General features: G+C 28.4%; 1 long non-coding RNA gene across 1 annotated transcript in view; it reads right to left on the reverse strand.

Annotated features, from left to right (window-relative positions):
* Positions 1–603: 603 nt before the first annotated feature.
* Positions 604–26,969, reverse strand: part of LOC147810041 (uncharacterized) — a 56,664-nt gene continuing 30,298 nt past the window's right edge. Inside the window, exons 5-9 of the long non-coding RNA XR_015433564.1 lie at positions 22,784–22,889; positions 12,105–12,152; positions 5,844–5,928; positions 3,760–3,852; positions 604–2,134 (exon numbers count right to left, since the gene is read on the reverse strand). This is a non-coding gene — a long non-coding RNA (uncharacterized LOC147810041). The remainder of the gene's footprint in view (positions 2,135–3,759; positions 3,853–5,843; positions 5,929–12,104; positions 12,153–22,783; positions 22,890–26,969) is intronic.

Consider the following 26,969-nt stretch of genomic DNA (forward strand, 5'->3'; position numbering starts at 1 on the left):
TTCAGAAAAATCTGCGACATTGTTTGACTATACCTATTGAATTACTTATATACAAAAACTGCATTATCAAAACTGCTTACATATAAGTGAGATGGCATTTATAAAAATCCTTTATGTGTGAAAGCAATTTCCTTTAAACAATAATTTTATATAACTTCTTATCCTTAAAGATAATTTATATATTAATTGATAGGAAATTAATACCAAAAAGAACGAAATTACTATACCGAAATTATATAATACAATGTAAAAAAATTTAGAAAAAAAAAGCTGGATTATTTTTTTTTTAAATATTTGTATAGTATTTAAAATTATGTATAATCATAAATTTAGATATAATGGAATTTAGTTTTCTTTAATAAAGCATTAAATAGAAATTTTAATAAGAATTTTAAGATTTAAAAATTTTTTTGTTAAAGTAAAACAAAGTCTAAAATATCTGCACTAGCTCAAGTTTAAAAGATATATTATTAAATTAATGTATTTTAAATTATTTTATCTATCGTTTAACATTCACTAATGAAAAGCACACTGTAATAAAATTGATAACTGAAAAATACCAAACAGGTTAGTGGAGAACAAAATGGAAAGAAATAAAATATTTGATAAAAAAATACCTATAAAAAGTTTATTAAATGATAAAAATAGTAACCTTTTTTTATTTTATTCAGGGATCAAAATTTCCATGAACGGGTTTAATGATATTTTAATGATACTATTTTAATGATAACATTATCATTAAAATATCAGTGATTAACAGAAAGCATTATACAATGTTGGCTTTATTCAAATTTTTTTCTGTAATTTCGGTATTTATGATAGTGTATTTGTAATTATACAAAAAATTAACGTTTGGTAGTCAACAGTAAGCACATTACAATTTTATTAAAAAGATATTTGTTTTAATGGACTCTGATATTTCAAAAATAAATTCCCAAAAGAACGCCATTCCCGAATTTTTAATAAATGAATAAAATGGTCCAGTTCAAACAACAAACAAATCTGTTACAAATTAAGAGGATTTTGTGTTTCCCTAATATAATAGTGATAGAAATAGACTTTCTAAAACATTATTAGTGTGAAAGTCAAAGAAAATTATTTAACTTATGGAGAGGCTTTAAGGAAGCAACACTTGTAAAGAGGCTCAAAAATGATAATCAAAAGCCTTACATTGAAAATATTAGACTGAAACAACTTAATTTTCCGAATAATTACTATATAAATTAAAGTAAGAGAATAAACTCTCAAAAATACTTTTTTATTTTTACCAGAATTTTTTTTTTTTTTTTTTTTTTTTTTTTTTTTTTTTTTTTTTTTGCAAAATGAAAATATTAGGAGCTGGTTTTTAAAAATAATTGCTTTTGCAGATTTTGTTATTTAATTCTCAGAAACTTCAATAGAAATGTATAATACTTCATGCTGTTATATGTTTCAAGTAGAAGACTTTATAAATAAAGTTAACAAGACAAGGATAAAATGAAAACCTCATTCATTCATTGACTAAATTAAAAACATAATTGAAAATTTTATTTTGTAATCTTCTCTTAATTGAACGGATTTTATTCACTATTCTGATGTCAGATATATTTTTTTAATTGCCTCGACTTACAAAATTCAATGTAAATTCTCCTTTTGCTGATATAACACATGTAAAAAAATCGGAAATGATTTAAACTATTTAAGAGGAAAAAAAACTTTACTAATTTAATTGATGTGAGTAAAGTTAAGAAGTTACCTATTCAAACACCATAAGGTAAAACCTAAACCACAGTAAGGATCAAGGTAAAGAGCTATATGTCTTGATGAATATAATTCACAGGCAAGTTTCATACTTGTACAGAAAAAGGTTGATGCTGCATGGGACATCTAAAATTCTTTTTAAGTCAAAATACATAGACTGAATAAAGTTATAAATATCTAATCCCAATTCATTTAAAACAATATTTTAAGAATACAAATAAAACAGTAAAATATTTTTATACCTTAATACCAGATAAGCATTCCAGTTGTGCTAACATTTAAATCCAAATAAGCTATCATTTCAGGAGTTGGGGCTCTACTTATGCCAGTTAATTTCTTTTTTGGAATGTAATCAGTAAGGCCATGACTTTATAACAACAACAGTGACAGCTTCCTATGGGCAAAAAAAAAATTAAAAATCTAATTTAAAATTAAAAATTTTCATTACTATACAATAATAATTTTCAAAAAGTTAAAAAAAAGTACAATAAGCCATGTTAAATATATCAATTACACCGAGCATATAAATCATAATTAATAGAGAAAAAAAACACTGAAAGAACTTGTAAAACACTCCTCCTTATCTATGGTAAATATTTTAATATATGGTAAATATTTCTAAGATTTTTAATAGACATTTTTAAAAAGTGTTTTTTTAGCCATAATCCTACATAACACAATACATCTAACAGATATTCCTGCAAAATCAACCCTACATTCATTTTTGAGATGAATTTTATACAAATCAAGTATTGCTCAGCAGCATAAGTAAAAACATCTTGATTCTTTTTTAATGTTTGTTTGTCCTTAAATGAGTGTTTTATTTCCATTGTAAAGATATAACATTTCAAATTTATTCTTACCTCTATCAGTTATTATTCATTTTTAAAAATCAGAAATTGGTATTAAATGAAAAATAATTAACTTTAAAAGTACTACAACAATAGGTAGTGGCAGGTGGCACATCAAAGATTGTTTATGGTAAAAAAGTAGTACATATTTCAGGCACATAGATTTGGCCCAACCATGATCAAATTCATATTTAAAGCAAAAGATTAAACTGATCTTCAGTTCGATTGTGTTTTTATAACATAAAATGTGTGAGGGTAACATAAAAATATGCTACCCACATGCAGGATCTTGGTGTTTACCTTAAAAAACCATGAGATTTACCTTACCTTATGGTGTTTACCTTAAAAAACCATAGATGCATACTATAAACTAATACAGGGTGCGTAGACAGATTTTTCAACATAAATAAGCACTTTTTAAGAACTCAAAAAATATTTTTAAGCACTTTCACAAACAAAAATCATAATTAGGATCCGTACAGTAATAAAAATTGTTTTTTCGATCATTAAAATTTATAAACATAAATACAATAAATTCTAGTTTCTGATAAATATTACAGCGAAAATCATGCATCTTTTGTAATTTAGAACAGCAATCGACTCGGCAAAGAAAAAAATCTCTTTAAAGATAGAAAACTAAGCACTATTTACAAAAAAAAAAAAAAAAACACCTTTAAGGGCTTATAAAATACATAAATCAAAAATAAGCACCTTTAAGCAGTTTTTAAAAACGCTACACTACGCACCCTGTAATATACAGTGAAGAAACTGATAAAGCATTTAGACTGAATCCAATAGACTTTTCACGTTCAGCGTTTTATGCACAAAACATTTTTCAGAAAGAAATTCAGTTTAATCATCTTAAAAAAAACACTAAAAAAGTGAAAAAATTTTTAAGAGTAAAAAAACTAACCACTAATGCTTACCAAATACACCATTAGGAAGAAAAGTAAAAAAATCGTTGCAGAAAAGGCAGACTTGCCTGCATAATTACTAAACATCTGCACAAGATGTTACAATTTTGAAGTAAGACCATCCAGTTTTTATTTGACTAGTGAACAAAAATTATATTTTGATAAATATGACAAAATAATCCTAATTGAAAAAAGCAAACCTTCAAGAGTAAACTGGTTGTAAAATCTATTTTTCTATTGATATTTTTACTTACTTTTGCAAACAATTGGACAAAACTAAAGCAAGACAGCAAATTCCAACTTGATGAATACTATCAATAGCTTGCAGTACTCATCCATTGAAAACTCTAAAAAGTATAATAGAAACAGTTCATAAGAATTATCATCACAAAGCAAATTACACAATTATATTTTTTTAACAAAAAAAATTGAGTGAAAAAACTTTAACAATACTGTAATATTTTGTAAAAAAGCACGGCAGAATTCAACACTTTTAATTGGTACTTTTAGCCTAATAATGTCTTGGAAACAAACATAAAAGTAAAATTTAAAAAATAAATATCTAAGATTAAATATTAAGATAAAATTGTTTTATGAATTCAAATTGTCAAAATTGAAATAGAATACAATATAGTGAACACCATGCAGCAGTTTTGCCAAAACATAATTTTTTTTTTAAATTTAGTACTGCCATAGTTTTGAGAGGATTACCTTTGGTTCATAAGATTTTAAGCATTACATTTATGAACATTTCTCTTAAAATACAGTATATTAAGCAGTATTTTGAGACGCAGCATATCAATGATCATTAGGCTTCTCAGTTCTCAAGCAATTTTTATATACTTTGGTAAAATTAAAGAGAAGAGGAGACTCCTAATCACCAAAAATCGATGGTTTCCTCAACAACCAATGATAATTAAAGATGCAGGGGAGATAAAACCTTGTTTCCAAGATTCAGGGCTTTCAAGGAGATAAGTTGAGTAATTTTTTTTCATTAATAATTGGACTTTCCTTTCATTTATTTCTTTTCTGATTAATAAAGAATAAATGAGAAGCTGGAAATTCATAATCATTTCAATTTAAAATTAAGAGAAACAAGTCACGTTCATTAATGTAATATTTATAGTAGCAATAATAATTAAGTACCAATAATAATAGTAATATTGTGAAAACCCATTCTTTACCCACAGCACTAAATATGATAATACGGCCTATCTGACAATTATTTAGTTTAAAGAAACTAAATAATTTTCAAATGGGCCGTCTTTAACATCTAATTTTGCTGGTGCTGTGCATATGTTAGTATGACATCTTCATAAAATTATGGCACGTGGGGTCTTCATAGTCATATATTACAACTTAAAAACATCCATACTAAATTTACTATGAAAGTATTCATGAATTCTGATTCAAGATTCATAATTAGCAAAAAATACTATCGTTAAGTTTTAATGAGACAATATGTTTACCATATTTGAAAAACTAATTTTTAGCTTTTAAGATGTGTAGCTGGCAACCTGAAAAGACTAAAAAGAATTTGAAAATAATTTTTTTTCCCTGAATTTTTTTTTAGTTGTTATAATTGTACTTGACGGATGCCATTTGGGTAAACTAATTTTAAGTTTGACCTTGCAACTTAGATTTGTATAATCAGCAAACTTAAAAGCATACCAGAAATTAAAAAAAAAAGGTATACTTTGAAGAAAAGTTTTTTTCACTTTAGAATGGCTGGCTTGGATTGGAAGGAAATTCAAAAATTAAAAACTTGACAATTAGGGGAAAACAAAATAACAATGTGCTAGAAACTTTTACTAGTTGCAAAATAAAAAGTTACCCATACAAACTTTTCCTCTAAAATTTGTGTACATTGACATTTTGGAAATTTCCCTAGTGATTCTTGGTGTAAAAATCCTTATAAACTGGTGAGTTTACTTGTTTTTAAAATGTGACTGACAAAGACTCAGCTTATAATGAATTTACTGATATGGTAATTGTAATAAATCAGTTAATTATCAACTTTCAAATTGAGAGATAGAAAGATGCATCTAATTGTCAATTTACTGATATAAAAATCATGACAAATTAGTTAACTTACCTGTTTATTAAACAATGACTTATAACTTAATAGTAATTTTAAATTTGATAGAACAGTAATACTTTAATGTAAATATCAATTATATTAAATTTGTAAATTTTTTTAAATATTTGTTAAATTGCAAGCTAAGAAATGAAAAATATATCAATCAAAGAAAAAGCTAGTGAATAAGGTGAGAATTACAAAATTAAGAATTTATAGAACAAGAGAAGAAATATTTACAAGTATACTTAAATTACTTACCTCTTCTTCAGACTAATCTGGTCTTTGTTTTGCAATTACGCATATCCGTTCATCCCGTAACACTCTGACAGAAAACACAGTGATTCTACAATGTAAATTTATAAATTTAAGAAAAACATGTTAGTAAAATGTATCTTTAGTACCGCACACAAATACAAGACCACCCTATAAACAGAAGTAAGAATTACAGAAAAATCATAATGGACTACTGAAAATAGAGTTTAGTTTTAAAGGATATCTATTTTATAATTTCATAACAAATAATAATGTTATTTCTTATATTAATTTTAAAAAAATGGAAATTACTATACAAGGAGTTTGTTGAATAGTATTTTAATTACAAATAAACTCTAATTTTACACAGCATATATAGTATATGAAAATTTAAAAGAAAAATAAGCAACATCAGTTATTATAGATTTTCAAATAATCATTTTGCTTTAAAATACTCTAAATTAGAAAATTATAATCTTTCGATAATAATACTTTTTTAAGAACGAAGACTTTCAAAATATTAGCCTTGACCGATTCTTTATGACAAAAGAACATGAATTCCAAGAAAAAGTTTTTTATTGTGCAAAACAGCTAACTAAAATAAATTGATAAATAAAATGCTATATACAGGGTATCTGCTACATTTTGTATTTTCAAATTCATGACTTTTCATGATTTTCTATGACTAATTCCAAGAGTTTTTCATGAATTAACAAAGTTACTATTTTCGCGGACAAAAACAGAACAATAAATTAAAAAAAGCATTATAATAACATTAATTAAAATTATAGGTATAACCAAAACTTCTATACTCTGCATCTTTAAAGTTATAGATTTTAAATTTAAAAAACAGAGTAAAGAAAATATATTATAAGAAAATATTATACACAGCTCAAGAAATGCTAATGGGATCCCTCTGGTCTCATATCTCAAAAACAAACTCACTGAATTAACACATAACAAAATTAAAAGTGAACAAAAGAATTTTAAAAAAAATATCAAACAGCAACGGTTGCCATAGCAACGCATGCGCACTGTTCACTATTACTCTTCTTTATTATAGTTGAAAAGTGTGAGGAAGTCTGAAATCGAAACCAAGATCCATTTTGCCAATGGGAAAAAAAGTACTAAAGGATAATAAAAGTTTATAAAACATTTATGCAATTGGTGGAAGGTTCGTCAGTTGGAAATATTAATCCTAAAATTCTCAATTAATTCTTAAATTTAATGAATAAAAGAAAGAGGGAAATTCTTAGGTGATGAAGCTTTGGGATTCCTCAGTGCTCTGGAGACCCACAAGAAACCACGCAATTAGTGAATGAGCCCAAAGTCAAGTTCGAAGATAAGGGTACTGAACTATAAACAGAATACCGCGGGAAGGCCATTTGCTTTCCAATGACGAAGACGATGGCGCGTCACCAACGGTCAAATTAACAAGAGAAATAAAATTTTCTATCGCTATTAGGGAAAAATTTGAAAATTTTTAAATGGTTCCTGTTATCTGCGAAAGTTCGAGAGATTTTTTGCGGTTTGATTCCTGGGGCGGAAATTGAAGTCTGAAAATGGGAATCATTTGCAAAATACAGCAAAGTTGCACATGAGAGGGCAAAAATCCTTCTCACCGAATACAGCTCAGTATACGCACATGCGGACCCCCAAGTATTTCAGCAAATATGCATGGATTTTTTCATACACTACGACCCAATAGTACGACGAAGTAGATAGGGGTTAAATTAATTTTGAAAACGTTGCATGGAACAATGTCTTTTTTCATAATTCATGACGAAAATCAACTTGGTAAAGAAAAAGTATCTTATTTTTGAAAAGGGAAAACTTAGCCCTTTTTAAAAACTTCCATAATAAATAATGGGCTGGGTAAATACGTCCATAATGACTAGTGCAACAATTTAAGATAGCTTTCTTCTAAAATAAACAAAGACCAGCAAAATTTATGGCAAACTTTGGTAGAGATTTTTTGAAGCTATGATATACAAATATTTATATTAATTAATTATTTAAAAAAATATTAATGTGATCTTAGATAGTGTGAAAAATGCATATAAACTATTCACACAATTTAAAAACATTAACAAGGGGATACATTTCGTTTCAGACAAAAAAAAATTTCTTACAGTTTTTAGAACTAGTGCACTGCAAGTGAAACTACTGTAGTCACTGCCTTTTTTGTAGTCTGTAGAGTAGTGTAAACAAGTAGTGTAACGATAAAAATAATAGCAACTATTTTTATCGTTAGTTGAGAAAAGAAGTACGGTTCTAACGTATTTAATTTTTCGAATTTGATTGGTGCAAGTCCTCGCAGGTCCATCATTGGAAGCAATGAAAATTACGCTGTGGCTGCAGCTGAGCTTTCACAGAAATTACGTATTTAAAATCACGAATAACTAGCATTTAAAATAGCTATTACGTAAAATAGATAATAAGTTTGGTCACACCTTCGCATACGAATGCACACTAATAAAACACTCATGTTATTTCAAAGAAGCGAAACGTATTTTTTATGTACTTAATTTCTAAGAGGAAATGAAAAAGCATTAAACAATTGAAAATACGCAATTATTTGATAATGTCGTATTTCTTAAATTAAATATTTGATGTCGAAATTGGCATAAAAAGTTGAAGGTTAAATGAATAAATTCAAATTAAAAAAAAATATTTTGGTTTTCTAGGGGAAACAGTTCCTATGACAAATCTCGTATCACCCCCCCCCCCACTTGAGAAATATTATATTTTCTATTTTGTAAGATGCAAAATAAAAGGGTTATCTGAAGAATTAATCATTTTCACAACATAGTAAAAGATTGTTTAATATATGATCAAATATTTGCAAAAAAATTATAGCAATTCAAACTTTAATAAAGCTGCATTTATCCGTAAATTCTCAATATTAAGTCATAGTTTAATATTTATGTCATTCACTACTATATCAGATGAAACAATGTAGCGACAACTTAGCTGATTTAATGAAACACAGTTAAAGTGCAAAGATTTTTATGGTTAGGAAAATGATGTTCTGTTTTTTTAGGGGACAATAACACAATGTTGAAATAATTATCACACTTTCTTAGAAATTAAACTAAAGGAAGGAAACTAATATTTGAAAAAGTAATAATTTTTTGAAGCAGTAAAATAATAAAAATTTAAGAAGCTTTTGGTAATACGGATTATGAAAATTACTAATGAAGTATAACTGCCTATTTCGGTTCATTTTTTAATCATTAAATAAAACAGCGATTGTAAAAATATTGATTGTGATAGCATCATTATATATAGCACTCTTCTTGCATCCAAAAAAAAAGAATTAAGCTTTCTTACGAAATATTTTTTAAAAAAATATTGAAGCACTCAACGCTATTGTTTAAATTGTATTGCAAAGAACATTTTGAAAAAAATTAGAAGTGGCGATTAAAATTATGAAAACCGCTATTGTTTTTACTACTTTTCTAAATTTATACAATTCACAAAATAAAGGGTGAACATCCCGAATAACGTATGATCTAATGATCGGATATTTTTTTCTGGATTCTTAGGACTCAATCTTAATAGTTATGTTTTAACCTATAAAATTTAATTATCGAAATTCAGGCTAAAAAATAATATCTGATAAATATTTATTATTTTATTAAGTAATAACCGAAAAAAAACTTGATATCTGAGGTATAAAGAAACCTTCTATAATTTTAAAGTATCTAATTTTAAGTAATCAATAGATTAATTTGATAACTTTAATTTATCGAATTTCAATACAAAAATCGAACAAAATCGTTTGAATAGTTTTCGAGGAATCAAATTTTGAATATACGATTCAAGATATAACATTAAGAAAAATATATTTTGAAGAGTATTTCGGTGTCTGAATGAAAAACCAATATAAAAGTTTGATGATGCGTTTCTTGCTAAACTTTCTAGAAAAAAAACAGCGATAAAGCTGGAAATCTATTAATTTATGAATGAAGCAAAAATAAATTATTCTTAGTCTAATTAACAGGGCCATTGGCATGTAATAAACACTAAATTACTTAATAATATTTTCACAAGAAATTTCAATGCATAGAACGAAAAATTCGAAATTTCAAAATTGGTTGCTGTTATCATTAAGATAATTTCAATAGCAAAATAATGAACAACGACACTATTTAATTGCATTTATTTTTGATTTACCAATGCCCATATTTAAAATTGATTTGTCATAAAGGCTTGATGGAGTGTAATTTTTGAACCCAATCCAAACATTAAAATCCCAACATGCATGGAGTAATTCCAAGGATAAATAAAAATATTTTCAGAAGAGATTGCAAATAGCATCAAATTATTTTAAAAATTATGTAATATTTTTAATTTCAAAAAATACTTATATTTGTATTATCTTAAATTTTCAAACAAAATTTTAATAAATCTACTTTAACAAAAACTTTAAAAAAATGTTTTCAAATCTACTAAACCAAAGGTTTTCGGTACGAAGTTTTTTTCTTATTATTTCAACTTAATAGTAAAAAATTAATAAAAATTATAATACTTTTAACTGAATATAGCATGCGCAATTGTAAAAAAAATTTTTTTACTGTTGTATTAATATTTTAAGAAACGTATAGTTGTAACAAATTTTAACATATCTGACGGATGTAAAAAAATCGGGTAAGACTCAATGCATTTATATAAATGTTTAGAAAAAGAGTACGTAGTCATTCTTACTTTATAGGATGAAATAAAAATCCAAATTTTTTTTTTTAAATTTTCAAACTATAACGATATTAAGTAAATGCATCTTTAAACATACATCTCACATCTGTTTTTATTTTCCAGAAAAGAACGGGGTGTGTTCAATCTTAAATTGTTTGATGGCTTTAACCCTTTTGAAGGCCGTGGTAAGTATACTTACCACCACGTTTTACCATTTTTAATTCAGCTTTCTTGAAGTGAGTTTGAATAAAATTGGTAGCCATTTGTCACTTTTAAAAAACGTATAAAAGTTATAAAATACATAATTCCTTTTGAAGTTTGTAGCATTTAAGGCATTTATTTTATAAATAAAGAAAAATAAAAGTCAGTAAGCTCCTAATAGGTCATGTTAAATACATTTATCACCAAAAAAATGGCATTTTCATAAACTAAATGAGTTTTTTTTTTATATATATCAATTACTGTTTTTAAAACAATTTCAATTCCAGAAATACTTTAATTTACCTTTACTAGAAATAAAGGGCCCGTTAAAGGGTTAAAATAGTTGTCAAACGATAGACAAAAAGCGTCTCCTTAGTATTTATTATAAGGATTCCTCATCTTGGGTGGCACCCTCTGTTGAGGGAAATGTATTTTTTCTTCGTTCTCACCAATTTACAAAGGGGAGTCGTGGTGGCTCTGGGGATAAAGTGCTCCCATGAGGTGAACTGGGTTCGAACCCTAGCGATGGCTGAGCAATACGAATTTCGCATCCGTCTCGCACCGATCACAGTGGCGACGCAAAATATCCTCAGTGGTAGATGGATCATGGATTAGACCCTTGCCGACAGTCTAACCGTGGGAGGTTTTCGTGTTTTCCTCTCTATGAAACGAAAATGCGGGTTAGTTAAATCAAAAAGTACTTCACGAAGGCAAATTTCTCCCAATACTTGATCCAGGAATTCCCTTGTCTTCTGAATTGGGTTCAAAATTACAAGGCTACGCAGTTGTTGAACATTAGTTGCTGTAAATCCCTAAAATTGGGTCGAATGTCCAACGACGGTTATAAAATAAAATTTGCAAAGGAGTTAAATCAATTCTACAGATTTTCACAACTGATTAAATGGTAGTTAATTAAGCCTCGTTGTTTGATGGGCATTGGACAGGGGGACGTTTAATGACCAGCGTGTAAAAATACGTACTTTTTACTTTCGTATAAAGTAAGAAAATTGCCATGCATCCATAAAAGCGAAAAATTTTCTTGATGGTATTTTTCCACTAACTATTTAGATGAATAAGCTCTTTTTAAGTTAAGGAAAATGAAAAAGATTGTGTACATCAAAATTCAAGTTTATTGAAAGTATTCCTCTTGTGTTCTGAAATCTGCTGTTTTGAGCGGAAAAAAGAAAGCTAGCAAAAAGAACCGGTAGCAAAGTTATTAAGGGTTTTATATAGTATAAATAGTATTACTGTAACTAGAAAAAAAAATTAAAAGTGTTTTTGAATCTTAATTGAGAAGTTAAAATTGAATTTTTGATGGAAACAGGTTTAGATCTTAAAATTTATGGAATATGAGAATGAAATTCTTACCTTAATTATGGAGTATCACATTATCAGAAAAGAAGGCCGCAACTTGTTCTGCGAAAATTGCAAATAAAATATATAAATATGGTAGTAGGCATTTCAAACCATAAAATTCAATAAAAAATTCATTAAAAAAATTAATGATACTTATATTTTTCAAAATGTAAGTGTGCACGGTGCAAAAGATCATAAGAGCAGGGAAAAATGAGACAGTAACTTTTAGTTTGTCTATTTAAAGAACTCCCCTTAGGACAAAGTCTAAAACCGTCTACTGTTATGGAAAACAGAAAACAGCAGAAATAATTTATCACAAGAGGGTACTTTTAATAAAGTCAATGTTTCATTAACTTTGGTAATAAGCACTGCTGGTATGATGGTAGTTTAAATTGGTGTAGTTTTAATAGGTAGCAAAAGTACTAATGGTACAGTGTATTTTATTAGTCTATTTGGTACCTATTAAAACTGCATCAATTCTGCGCAGTTTCATTATAGATATTGTTATTATAGATTTTTATTACTAATGTGAATTATTTTTATACCCAAATCCCTCCAAAGGCTCAATTTTAAGAACTACCCTAATTATACTATAGATCTGATTGGATGGAAATTATAAGTAAATCAATCAAGCAATTTATTTCTGATTATTAGTCGTAAGTAAATTATACTTTTACAAGCTTTTAACTAATGTACTTTATTATACATGCATATACCTATAAATTAATTATATGTTTTGTACTCAAATAATCATCTCATTTTCAAGAAAGTTGAATCTTAGTGAAAATAAATTTTAATTTAGAAAATTTTGTGTTAGATTGTCTGCATTTTTTTACTCTTTAGCATTTTAAGATAGTAGTTTAAAAAAAATCTAAGTAAAATTTAATGAAAGTTGTTAAAAAATTCACTGAAAATTTGAAAAAAGTTCAGAAGAAATGTATTGTCTCCGATACTATAACATAATTTAATAATATATATTAATTAGTCAATTGTTAGCATTAATTAGTTAGCTCTTGAGTTCACCCTTTTGAGCTGTTCAGACCGACACTTATTAGTTTTCCTAAATCCGATCATTAGAACAAAAGTTATGCAGAGTTCTCACTTTCTCTCTTTTTTTTTTTAAGTAGTCCATTTGAGATGCTAAATTTGAATGAAATCAGAATGGGATGTTATTCATGCAAATTCATTGTTTCTACAGCAAAATTTATTCCTTTAGTTGCATTTGTTTTTGCTATTATTGTATGAAAGGTTAATACTTTACGAACTTGATATCAAAACAGTTTGAAAAGATGGTACAATCGTGTCGATTTATTTATTTTTACAAATGATTTTTTTTTAAATAATTAAATTTTTTTTGTTTCTTTTTGGTAATTTAGTATATTTAATGTCGCATTCATCATGATGCACTTTTTTTGGATCTTGGTCCAATAGATGCGATTTTTTATATAGCAATTTTGCCAAACGTATTTCATTTTTTTTTTTGTTTTAATATTCATTTTCAGCCAGTTTCTTCAGGAAAAAAACCCAGCCAGAATGTTAATTTTTATAGAGATTATTTATAGAATACCTACTTCTCTTATTTACTAAGGAAACATGATATATACTTATTAGTAAATTATATAAATAATTGATAAATTAAGTTATTAATTAATATCATAAACTAATATTCAATTTTATTAATCAATTAACAGAATAATTGATAAATCGATTTTATTAATATGAAGAGATTGAGTCGAAAATAGAACTATAGTCATGAATATTAAAAAAATTCTTTAAATCTGAAACAAGTCTTATAGTTGGAGGTTTTATGGCAATTGTTTCGCTTTCAAATTTCGAACTTCTCCAAACTGAACTTTTTAACTTACTCAAGTGGAAATTGGAATTTAGTTAATTTTTATATCTGAATGACAAAACTACCCATCGAATATTTGGGGACTATCATGACGCCCGGTGGCTGAGTGGTAGCGCTCCCGTGCCACAGGTCCTTGGTTCGATCCTTGGGCCGGGCAAGGTTGACTCAGCCTTTCATCCCTTCAGTAGGATCGATAAATGAGTACCAAGCATGCTTGGGAACTAAACACTGAGAGTTTCGCGTTCGGCTGACCCCCTAACCGGAACATCTGCTCCTGCACTCCAGAGCCCAAGGTCAAGAAAACTGAGATGGGCACAGTAGGCCTTGGCCCTCTATGGGCTGTCGCGCCACTGAGTTCAGTTATTTCTATATCATCAGTCCAGAATCTTATTTTCAATCAAGATTAATAATGTTCTTTGTAGTCTTGGAAGTAAAGGAAATGTCTTTTAGCTGTCACCAACGTTTGTGATTCTGTAGTGTGTCTACCAATACATAACTACAATACCAATTCACTGGTATGTAATACATGTTAACTCGATTTTATGCTGGGGTACCTTTTTATAGATGAAAGCTGACATTTTCAATATAATTCTCGCCACATTGGTGACCCGGACGTGATAGAAACTTCCATTTCGCTCTTCACAAGCCTACTTCGAAAGGAAGGTCTACATTGTACAGTTGACTTGCTACTCGTGACTGTGACGTTATCCATCTCCTCGCACTGTTGCTGCTCAGTATTGATCATTCTCAACGTCGGCTAGTATACACTCGACCTTTAATGGCAACACAGGGGCGATCACCACCACCGTGACCTTAATACAGCTCTCCCGGCTTCTCACAAAACAGCAATGAATCAAGTAGTGGTTCACCGAATTCTGTTACAGATGAAACACACAATTCTAATTTACTAGTATATAAGATATGTTAACTCGCTTCAATGTTGGGGTACATTTTCATAGATGACTTGTCGATATGACTCTCCCCACAATGCAATTGATATTAAACAACCTTGCAAATTTTATTTTTAAAGCTTAATAAAATTTATTTTCACTTTTGTTTTACTTTAAGTCTCATGTAATTCGTTTTTGAAGATTAAGTTATAAATAATTTTGTGCTCATTTTGTAGCTCACTCGAGAATTAAAAAAAATTTTGTGACATCTGAATTTTTTTTACTACTAGTTATATTTCTAAAATAAATTTTGTTACGTCTGAAAGTTAAAAAAACTGTAAGCAAAAATTAATTATTCACGCAATCTGCCTTGTAAAATTGTTTTTGTGAATGACCTAAAAAAAAATGATCCTAAAATAAAATTTTCTTTCAAGCCTGCGCAATTTTAACAAATTTTTATATTAACTATAAAAAATGGTAATAATAGATCCTAGAATGCCTTATATTCTGGACAAATATTTATTTCTATATAAAACCCTTATAGGCTTACAATATAGGACCAATAATCAGGTGTCTAAATTTCACAGTATTGGTTCTGGGACGATTTTAACATTGGACCAATATTAATTTCTATATGGGAACCTTGTAGGTTTAGGATATATTGGAGTGCCTATATTTAATATTGGTCCTAAAACTTTCAATAATGGAACAATATTTTTTTCTATGTAGGACCCTTATAAGCTTACAATATTGGTAAATATCTGGATGTCTGTTTACAATATTGCGATGTCCAGATTTTCTAATTTAAGTACTAGAATAGTTTTCAGTAATGGACCAATATTGACTTGTACGTAGGATCCTTATAGACTTATAATGTTGGGTGAATAGTGGGGTGTCTATATATATATATATATATATATATATATATATATATATATATATATATATATATATATATATATATATATATATATATATATGGGTTCTAGATTGAAGTGAATCTTGTTCCAGTATTGAAAGCCATTCTAAGACCAATATCGAAAAATGTAGGCATCTCAATGAACCCTTGGTGCATGTTCTTATAAGAGCCTTAGGCCACCATTCTTTGGCCACCTCTGCCATGTAAAAGAAAAAGGGACAAAAAAAAAATTCAAGTTGAGATATGTTTGGCATCTTTCTATTATAAGCTACTATCGGAAATAAATGTTTTTCAAAAATTTGTTTTATCAGTTTTAGAAAAATCCATTTTAGCGTTTATAGCATTAGCAATAGAGAAAAAACAGTTGTGAAGCCACTTTTTATTGAAATCAGTAACGAAGCACTTGCATTGTTTTTCATATTGCACGACAGAACTGGAGCCAAAGTAAAATTGTTGCTTGGGTATTGTTTTTGGTTATTATTTTTTATTGGCGAGGTAGCTAACCAAAGATTTTGGTGCGATAATGGTTTTTTTCATTATTATTTTTTATACAAAAAACTGGCGCTTTCGGTAAAATTTAAATACTGCAGTTTGAGAAAAATTACATGAACTTGAAATTAATTAACTTTACATAAACTTCAGATAAATTAGATTTTGTTAGGGTGAACGAGAGGACAAAATTTTTTAATGGGCTAACAATGTGCTAAAATGGGAGACAAAGTTCTAACTGATGTTTTTTGATCGGAATTGAGATAAAATTCGTTAGGAGGCAAACTTTAAGCTTGCGGTTTCTGGGAAAAAGAATCGCAATATTTTGTCAAGGCCATATTGTAAGAGAAGTTAAACAAAACGTTTTAGTGGGGTTATGGATTGCCTACTATGGATTTTGTTTAAAAGCAAAATTCAAGCCTGGCGATTTTTTTAAGTTAAAAACTTGTATTGGCCATTAATCACTTTCATTTACAAGTGGGTTTCCCTTATATACACTACCGGTCAAAAGTTTGCGAAAATTTTGAAATCTACAAAAAAAAGGTCGAAATTCAAATGTTCATAGAACTACGAAAAATCATTCAAATTGCATGAAAATTTGATATGTTCTAAAGTTAACCCTCTACAGTTAGATACATATGATCAAATTGCAATACTTCGTTTTTTGCGAACTGAATCCAGCTTTTCATCATGGGTTGTTTCTATGATGAAAAAAGTTGTTAAGTTTGAACACTTGCCAAACTTGTAAAAAACATTTTTTGTTCTTTCTGCTGATAGAAAATAGTTATTTGAACCGTTCTATGTAAGCCCTCAAAATTTCAGATTGATTTCATTTTTTTTGATGAAGTTATAGAATTTTGAAAAACATGTGTACTATTCTCGATTTTTGAGCACTCCACATATGCGGTCTTTTGGTCCATACATCTTCTACCAAAGAACTTTTTAATTTTAACGTTTTCTATATTTTCAAATAATTAATATTTATTATAAAACAGATATTCGTATTCATTATTGTAATTATTGTTATTAAAAAGAATTTATTATGAATATGATTAAAACAATGTCTCTTAGATGTCACATTTCATCGAAAATTTGTTTGTTCTTGCAAACGATGCTCTGATATTTCGAATAGAAATCAGTTATGGGACATTTTACAACAGGAATGAAACTCTATATCACTTAAAGTGATTAATGGTTTGTTATAACGAATGCCACGCATTTGTAAGGCTATAATAAAAGCAAAAGGTGGATGGTTCGAGGAATCTAAGATTTGAATGTTAATTTATTTAATTACAAAATACGAATAAGAATATGTTAAATATTTGACCTGTTGTAAATAAAATAGTTTGGTAAAAATGCGAATTTTTTATACTATTGTTATTATTTTTTTAGAATTATTTATGTAATTATTGTTATAACTTTTTATTTTAATTTAATGTAAAGTAAAAATATCACAACAAGACTAATACACATGAGCAATAAATATAACAATAATAATTACAATAATGAATAAAAGTATTTGTTTTATAATAATCATTAATTATTTGAAAATATGGAAAACATTAAAATTAAAAAGTTCTTTGGTAGAAGATGTATGGACCAAAAGACCGCATATGTGGAATGCTCAAAAATCGAGAATAGTACACATGTTTTTCAAAATTCTATAACTTCATCAAAAAAAATGAAATCAATCTGAAATTTTGAGGGCTTACATAGAACGGTTCAAATAACTATTTTCTATCAGCAGAAAGAACAAAAAATGTTTTTTACAAGTTTGGCAAGTGTTCAAACTTAACAACTTTTTTCATCATAGAAACAACCCATGATGAAAAACTGGATTCAGTTCGCAAGAAACAAAGAATTGCAATTTGATCATATGTAACTAACTGTAGAGGGTTCACTTTAGAACATATCAAATTTTCACTCAATTTGAATGATTTTTTGCAGTTCTGTGAACATTTGAATTTAGACCTTTTCTTTGTAGATTTCAAAATTTTCGCAAACTTTTGACCGGTAGTGTAGCTTAAATTTCAAGGCAAAATATTCAAACTTTCAGTTTGTAGATCAAAAATTATCTAAAACGTTTCTTCGTAAATACTATAATGGACTAAAAATATTTTTCGGGGGTAATGGTTTGCTTAACGATTTTCTATAATGGACTTGCTATTAGGTTAAAAAAAATAACAAAACTTATTTCCTCTTATGCTTGATGACTTTGGGGAAGCTAATGATAATTTGTTTGGTAGGATAACGATTTACAATGAGTACGCTAACGGCAAAATTTCTTTTGTTTAAGCGACGAGCTAACGAAAATGTTTGGAGGGCGGTCGTGATCTAAATGCTTCTTACAATGCGTTAAATTTTATGACGAAATTCAATTTTATATTTGCCCACTTTACAGTTTAGGCTAAATTCGCTTTTCACCGAAAATTGCTTGGTGGGATAACGATTTCCTACAATAAACTCTAATTTCAGGCAGACAATGGTGTTGGTGAAATGGGAGTTACGAGGAGAGAAAAACCATGAAGACCTTCCACGGTTAGCCTAGCGACAAGGGGACTCTAACCCATGATCCGTCTATCACTGAGGATATTTTAAGTCAGCACTGTGGTCGTTGCAAGCTGGATGCGGAATTCGTATCGACCAGGCCTCGCTGCGATTCGAACCGGATTCACAACATTGAAAGGCGAACTCTCCTGAGTCATTGTGGCTTATGATTACTGTATTGATAGTAGCCAATCAATTTTAAAATCATATGATACGATGGTTGTAAAACTACGAAATTCAACCTACATGATTTGTTGCTGGATTGGCTGAAAATATTGTAAAAGTGCATGAACTTAAATTCATCACCATTCTAGTTAAATAGTGTATCAAATTTTCATTATTAATTAAAAATAGAAAGATGTTGGGTTGAAAATCGACATTTCTCCATTTATCGATTTGAGCAGACTATTTTAAAATCCTCATTTACTAGTAGAAAATCGAGTAGAAGACAGAGGGTTTTCTGAACGTGCACAAAATTCGGGAATATCTGAACCCATATCTACATAAGAATTTTAAAGTTTGTGATTGTTTTTCCTATTAAAAAAATCCCTTGTAATTATACAAGTATTAATTTTGAAATACATGTTTCTTAAAATTTCAAATAGCATACAATTGTCCTAAAAGATTTATATTTAAATAAAATGAGATATTTTTCAGTAATTCAAACATAACAAAAAAAGGTTAACTATTTTGATACACTGTCAAATTGAATTCAGAAACAAATGTTTTGGTTTTTTTAAAAAACACAGTACTTCTGTACCAGCTATAAACGGCTAGTTTACAGCTGGTAAAAGTTAAAATGAGAGAATGTCGTGCTAATGAAAAACTAGCTAAAGTGACTAAAAAGGCAAAACATGACTCGTGATGAGCTGAGGGGATAGAGCGTTCGCCTTCCAATGATGTGAACCGGATTCGAATCCCAGCGATGTTTGGTCAATACGAATTCCGCATCCAGCTTGCAACGACCACAGTGCTGACTTAAAATATCCACAATGGTGGACGGATCATGGGTTAGAGTCACCTTTTCCTCTGGCTTACCGTGGATCTCGTGGCCACGAAGGAAAATTTCTCTTAATACTTAAACCAGTAGTTGCCTTGTCTTCTGGATTGGGTTCAAAATTACGAGGCTACGTAGTTGAGCACTAGTAGTCGCAAATCCCAAAAATTCAACGACAGTTATAAAATATAAAATAAAATTGAAGATTATTTTTTTTCAAAAAATGTCAATAACTTTTAAAATATTTAAGATATTGGTCCATTTTAAAGCCAAATAATTATTCACGTGAAATGGTATTTATAGATTAAAATAATCTTTTTGCTTCTAGTGACTGGCACTTAAACTGCGAATTTTTTTAATTTTCCTGGGCGACAGAACTTCGAAAGCCGGTGTTAATCGCATTCAAATTTCGACAATTAACGTAAGCACCTGTCACTCCTCCGGCAATCTCATTTTCGTGCAATGTAATTCTCCTCCTTAACCTTGATCAACTTTTTGAATTTCGATTTAAATATATTAAAATATAAATGAGAGATAAAAGAATAAAAACCAATTTGGAAAAGATTAAAAAATAAATAAGATCAATTTGGAAAAGAATCGAAACCAAGATGGATTTCTTTTCTATTTTAAATATAACATTGAACTAGAAAATAAATTTTCGTATTCAGAGCCATCAAAGGTGGGGCAAGTGATCGTCTGCCCACAGCTCTAAGAGGCTTCACGATGTTAATATTCAAAACATTTTTTTAAGAATAAAAAAAATTGCACTTTATCGTTATGATAAACTTTTTGTTTTATCATTAGGATGATATGGGAAAGAAGGCAATAGAATCCTTATGTGTAGGGGAAAAACTTTCGAAATCAAAATTAGAATGTTTAAATTAGAAAGTAAGACTTATTTAAGAAAAATTTAGACGAAAATTTGAAGGACAGAAAAAATTTTACAAACTAAATTGGAGGAATTTTTTTTCTTCAAAATTAAAGATGAAATTCTTAGATCTTGCGATTCTATCCGAAGGACACAGCATAAAGAGAATATTTTATGTTAGTATTGGTGTAACTTAGTTCAGTGTTTCACTAATAAGTTAATTTTTTTATTTTAAAATTTTCATACTGGGAACATAATGATATCTTAATTATATTTTTTGATTTACGCTTTCTTTGCAATTTTGAAATATATTTTAATGACCATAATAACCCAAGATTAGAATGATTGTGAGAACTGGTAAAAAAGAACTTTTTCATTTATTATTCTATTGATATTTTTATGACGTATTCACATTAATTTAAAAATTCTTATTTAAAGTAATCAATTCTGAAATTAAAGTGAATCACTTTTTAAAATGAAAATGCCAAATTGTTATTGAACAAAAAAAAACTATTTCTATAATAAAATTGTCAAATTTTATATAAACGTTTCCTTTATTTTTAATATAGCTTTATTAAAACCTTTTTGTATCTGTGAAGGTGAAATTTTAACCACTTTTCCACTTGCCAGTGCACTCAAATCTCTTTTTGCTGCACTATGCCTGGTGTCAATGGAGGTTTCAATGGTATCATTATAGCTACAAGAAGACTTTTAACACCAAATGAAATTTTTCTCTAATCTAAAACGTCAATGACATTCCGAATAATCTGGGTACTCTTACTTCAACTACAGCTCTATGTCTGAGAACTACACAAGTTTAATAAGTAAAAAAGTTTTCCTGATCAAGCAGAATTTGACACTATTATTATTTATCATTAGGTAATATCTTTGCCACTTTTTGACTAGCTAGTGTGCTTAAATTTTAACTGGAGTATTGTGTGAGACAGTACCAAACGTTTTCTATAACGCTCAGCTATAATCAAAATGTTACTAGTTATTTCAACGTCTAAGAGATGCCCATCGAAATTTCGATTACTTTTCAACAAGCTATCGAGCTCAAAATTTAACTTAGTGCGTGATGTTAATAATCCAATTTGATATTATTCAATTACTACTATTAGTTCACGCTCTCCCTATATATCTTGTTCAAATCGTTCATAAAATACTCATCCACTCAACTTCAAATGCATTTTCTTTTTAATACTTGTAGTGGGTGTGACACTTGATGTTAATACAGTTTTATTCAAATATTAATTCATTCATTAAATTTAATTCATTAAATTTAGTTAGGAAATTTTTTTAATTATTTAATAAAAAGTAACTAAAAAAAATTTTTTTTTATTGACCTAAGTAAGAATTGAGTTTATTTTTTTTTTTATATTACTTTTTTTTTAAAAATAATGCCAGTAAAATTAACGGCAATCTTATCACTACTTTAACTAAATTTAATTTTAAAGTAGAAACTCACAAAGAAAATTACAGACATCAAACTAAAATAAAAAGTTTAACAAATTATTTTCTAAAATGTTTTAAATTGGAAAAATATTTTAATTTTTGTTGGACCTAAAATGGGTAACAAATCTTAACCAACACAGGGCACATTATTAAAATCATTATCGGCGGACCATGCGATACTGGAAACAGCGCCCTAAGCTTTATTTTGAAAAAAAGAAGCTGGATTAAAATAATAATAATAATAATATTAACTTTTTTTTTTCTTGATTTGTCTCGCTGTCATTGTCATAACGCTGTGTAAAATAACTTTTTTATATTTTAAATTATTATATTTTTACCAGAAAAATATAAAATCTGTATCAACTCTAAATGTTGATTTAAACATATGAACAAGATGAATAACAATTAATGATAATTGTTAAAAAAGAAAGTCGTTAGTTTAATTCATGAGAATATAAAGTATTCTAGAATAAATATTTATTATAGGCAATATTTATTATAGGCAATATTTTTAATAAGCATAATCTTTTATGACTAACAAATATCAAATCGTAAACATTAAAATTTATTTTTTTCGCTCTAAAGTGAACTCAAACAGTGTCCGATTCTTCAAAATAAACTATTTTTGTGGTTTTATTTTCAATAGAAATTACTGAAAAAGAATTTTGACTCACTGTCATTATGGACATGTCGATATTAGACATTATGTAGCAACAATTCTCAATATGTTTTGCTCCATGCAGTTCTTTCATCATTGTTAGATCACTTGCTTGTCGAAATCTGAAATCCGTAAAGGAAACTATGAAATCTAATTAAAACGTGAATAAAAGTATAGTTATATGCTTTCATAAATTGAAAATAAGGACCTAAAGTTCTAAAAAAAAAGAAAGCGTAATTATTTTAATGGAAAAAGTTCAATTAACGTGTCTGCACTAGGTGAAAAAAAAGTTAAATTTGTCTCAAATCGTCAATAATGAAAAGTGCTCTTCTTAAATAGAGGCTGAGATTTATTTTGATGTTTTAAAATACTTGTTTTTAAACCTTATAAAATGCCAGTCGGGGACCAGCTGGTTTGTCTTTTAAAGAAGTAGAATTTCAAATATTTCGAGATTCAAAATCAAAAATTAAAACATTATGTAAGCATAAAAAACAGATATTGTTCAAGTGAGAGGGGATTTAATTTCTGCCTCTGTTAATTTCTTGCATGATCTTATGGTATTGTGATGAATTTGTTATTAAAATGTGCAGTACAACATATGCTAACATTAAAAAAACATACGCCAGTAATGTCAATGGCGTCTTGATAAAAAATAAAATTATCAACCTTCCCAAAATCAAACTGCGCACTTATTTTATTTATTAATTACCAGTATGGGGTGAAAAAAATGCATCAATAAATCTGTAATGAACAACACTGCAAAATAGTTCAAAAAATTTTCACACAAATACCGACATAAACAAAGTTAAAATAATTAGAATGCTTTTTTTTATTTATTATTATTTGTTGACTCTTACTTCCTTTACATTATTATCTTAAGCAAAGCTGATTTTTAGCAGTCCATCCTATCAAAATAAAGGTTAATTTTATTCAGCGTCATCTGACATATCTATTCACATAATAAGTCTATTACAAAAATTTACAGTATTGTTGCAGCTGTAATCTGCACCAAATGTACTCTAAAATATATTGTACCTATTTAAAAGTATATTTGGTATCTATCAAAACTTCACCTATTACCATAATAGCGATCATTGCCAAACTTAAGTATCATTGATGTTAATAATAGCATGCCGACGGTGCCACGTAATAAATAAATATATTTTATGTACATAGCATATCTTTATGTCACTTATTTTTATGTCATTATTTATTATAAAAACTAATTCAGCATCACTTTTTATGCTCGCTTAAACGAGTCACATTTCTCTGTTTATTTTGACTTTTAGTACATAGCTTATTATTGTACTTTAATTAGTAATTTGCCAAAATTAGTTATCCTTGGCGTCCATAATAATATTAGTGTTTTTTATCTTTATTCCTCATTGAATTAGTTCCATGTTTCCAATAATTTTGTCTTTTAGTGCAAAACTTAAGATTTTATTTCAATTAGCGTCAATTTTAAATTGTTTAGTTTTGTAAAATCACGATTTAAAAGCATAATTATAAACAAAATAAACGCTTGTTTTCAGATAAACTTAGAAATAATAATTTGGTGGTGCAGTTTGCTTATTCATATTAATCACACAGATAACCTGTCATAACAAATAAAATATAAGTAAGTATAACAGGAAGCTCAATAAACAACTTTTTTATGATTAGAGCTATAAGCTATAATTTATCTTTAAAATATTTGAAGAAACTAAACCATCCACAGCTTATTTTAAAACACTGGCTTCCACTAAGTCTATGAGAAAATTTTGTTCCTAAATGCCTCTGTATTTAAAATACAATTTTAAAAAATCAAAAATCGGGCTTCGCAATTAAGTTTATAATCTTACTTATTTAGATACATTTTTAATCTCGTATTTTTACAGCTACTCACAGTGTACCCAAAATTCGGCATAGAGACACACAAACAGACACTCAAATTTTAAATTTATGTATATAGATTATTTGATACTTTTCTCGGCAACTTTAACATATTAGGTTAAAGTAAACACATTTTTAGCAGCCCATCTAGTAGACGATCCTAGATTGTCCTTGTAGACGATCTTTTATAGTACCCCTAATAGATCTCCATTTTGTTTTTCAGTACAAAACTAATATTTTTCATTTCAATTACCGTCGATTTTAAATTATTGAGTATTATAAAAAGACGTTTCAAAAGCAATATAAACACGATGGTTTCAAATAACCATAGAAATATTAAATGTGCGATATAGTTTGCTTATGCTACGACGATTACGTTAATCAATCAGTTAACCTTGCATAACTAATAAAATATAATTAATAATAACAGAACACGCAAATAACATCTTTTTTGATTAAAGACATAACATAACTCATGATGTCTTTAAAATATTTGAAAATCGTTATTTGAAACAATGGCTTCAGTATTATCTGGCATAATACTGTTTCGCATGGTAACTCATGATAGTGAAAATTTACCAAAGTCAAGTTACTTTCTCCTGTACTCATATCTCCGGACTTATATCTTATAAAACTCTACAGTACTGGTGTCAATAATATTATGGCGGCATTTTGCGGTATCCCGTAACGAATGAATACATTTTCTCCATCAATTTATATTTTTAGTACATAGCTGATTTTTTTTAATTACAATTAGTACATATTTCCAAAAATAATTAAGCATCATTGACATCAATATTATTTAACTGATAAGCGAATTAGTACCACTTTTCCTATGACTTATTTTTTTTATTTCAAATTGTAACGATTACCAAAATTAATTATCATTGACGTCCATAATAATACCGGCATTATACTTTCTCTTCAACGAATTTGTACTATTTTTCCCTTAATTTAGCCTTTTATTTCAATTACCATTGATTTTTAATTATTTATTTTTGTTAAAATCCGTTTTAAGAGCATAGCTACAAATAAAATAAACTCGTAGTTTCAGATAACCATGAAAATATTAATCAGGTGACGTAGTCTGCTGATGCAAGCAAGATCACGTTCATCTTTCAGATAACCTGGCATAGCGAATATTGCAGAACGTGCGATAAACAACTTTTTTTTTGATTAGATCTATAAGCTAACAAACACTACTGGTGTTATCTTTAAAATATATAACAAAACTGAATCGTCTTTGGTTTACTATGAAGCAAAGGCTTCCGCTAAAGCCAATGAGAAAATTCCATTTCTTAAATGTCTCTGAATTTAAAAATATGATTAAAAATCGAAAATCGAGCTTCATAAAAAGCACAAAATATGGTTTCGTAATCTTACCCGCAATTACAAATACAGATATACATACACACGCACAAATAAATTCTTTATTTCATTGTATGCAAAGATAAAACAATGAATTTCAATTGTAAGGGTTTTTTTTTCACCAAAACGAAACTAACATTAACTGATTTTTTTTTCTTTTAGTTAAAAGAATAAAAGGATTTGAACAGCAAATAATACATTTTCAAGCAAAATTCATAGTTAAATGGCACTTTTCAAGTACTAAAAGAAGTGTAAACAAGCAAATGAGTTTTTACGTTAAAAAGTTAAAATCAGTCTTCGCATTTATTTGACTTGGTGATTAAATTTCATTATTTACTGAATTGGTAAATAAAATGGACTTTAGCTGCCAACCAGTTATACACCAAAGAGCCATTACATTATGACCACTCTGCTAATAACATGTAGGACCACTTTTAGCCCTCAAAACTGCTAGCACCCGCCGTGGCATTAATTCCACAAGGTGCTGATAGGTAGTCTGAGGTATCTGGTACCAAGCACTCACCAACTGGTCCTGCAATTCCCTCACATTGCGAGGGGGTAGCGTGGCAGTACGAATTTGGTTTTCCAAGTAGGACCACAAATGCTCTATTGGATTAAGGTCAGGTGAATTTGGGCCAAGACATGACTTGAAAGTCACTGAAATGTTCCTCGACGATTCGACCCTTATGACATGGTGCATTATCCTGTTAGTAAACACCATCCCCCGCAGAAAAAACTGTTGCCATGAATGGGTGAACCTGATCTGCAACTATGTTCAAGTAGCTTACAGACGTCAGGGATAGTTCTTTGAAGATTATGGGTCCTAATGTGTCCCATGAAAACATTGTTCCTGGGCTAGAAACCATGAAAACCTGGGCGAGCCCATTGTTATAGATGGAGGGTGATCATAATGTAATGGCTCTTCGGTGTATTTGATTTTTGTAAGCCCACATGAAAGATTT

This window comes from Parasteatoda tepidariorum, chromosome 5, assembly GCF_982258835.1.
Source record: "Parasteatoda tepidariorum strain Cologne lab strain chromosome 5, Ptep-v5.0, whole genome shotgun sequence".
NCBI lineage: Eukaryota > Metazoa > Arthropoda > Arachnida > Araneae > Theridiidae > Parasteatoda > Parasteatoda tepidariorum.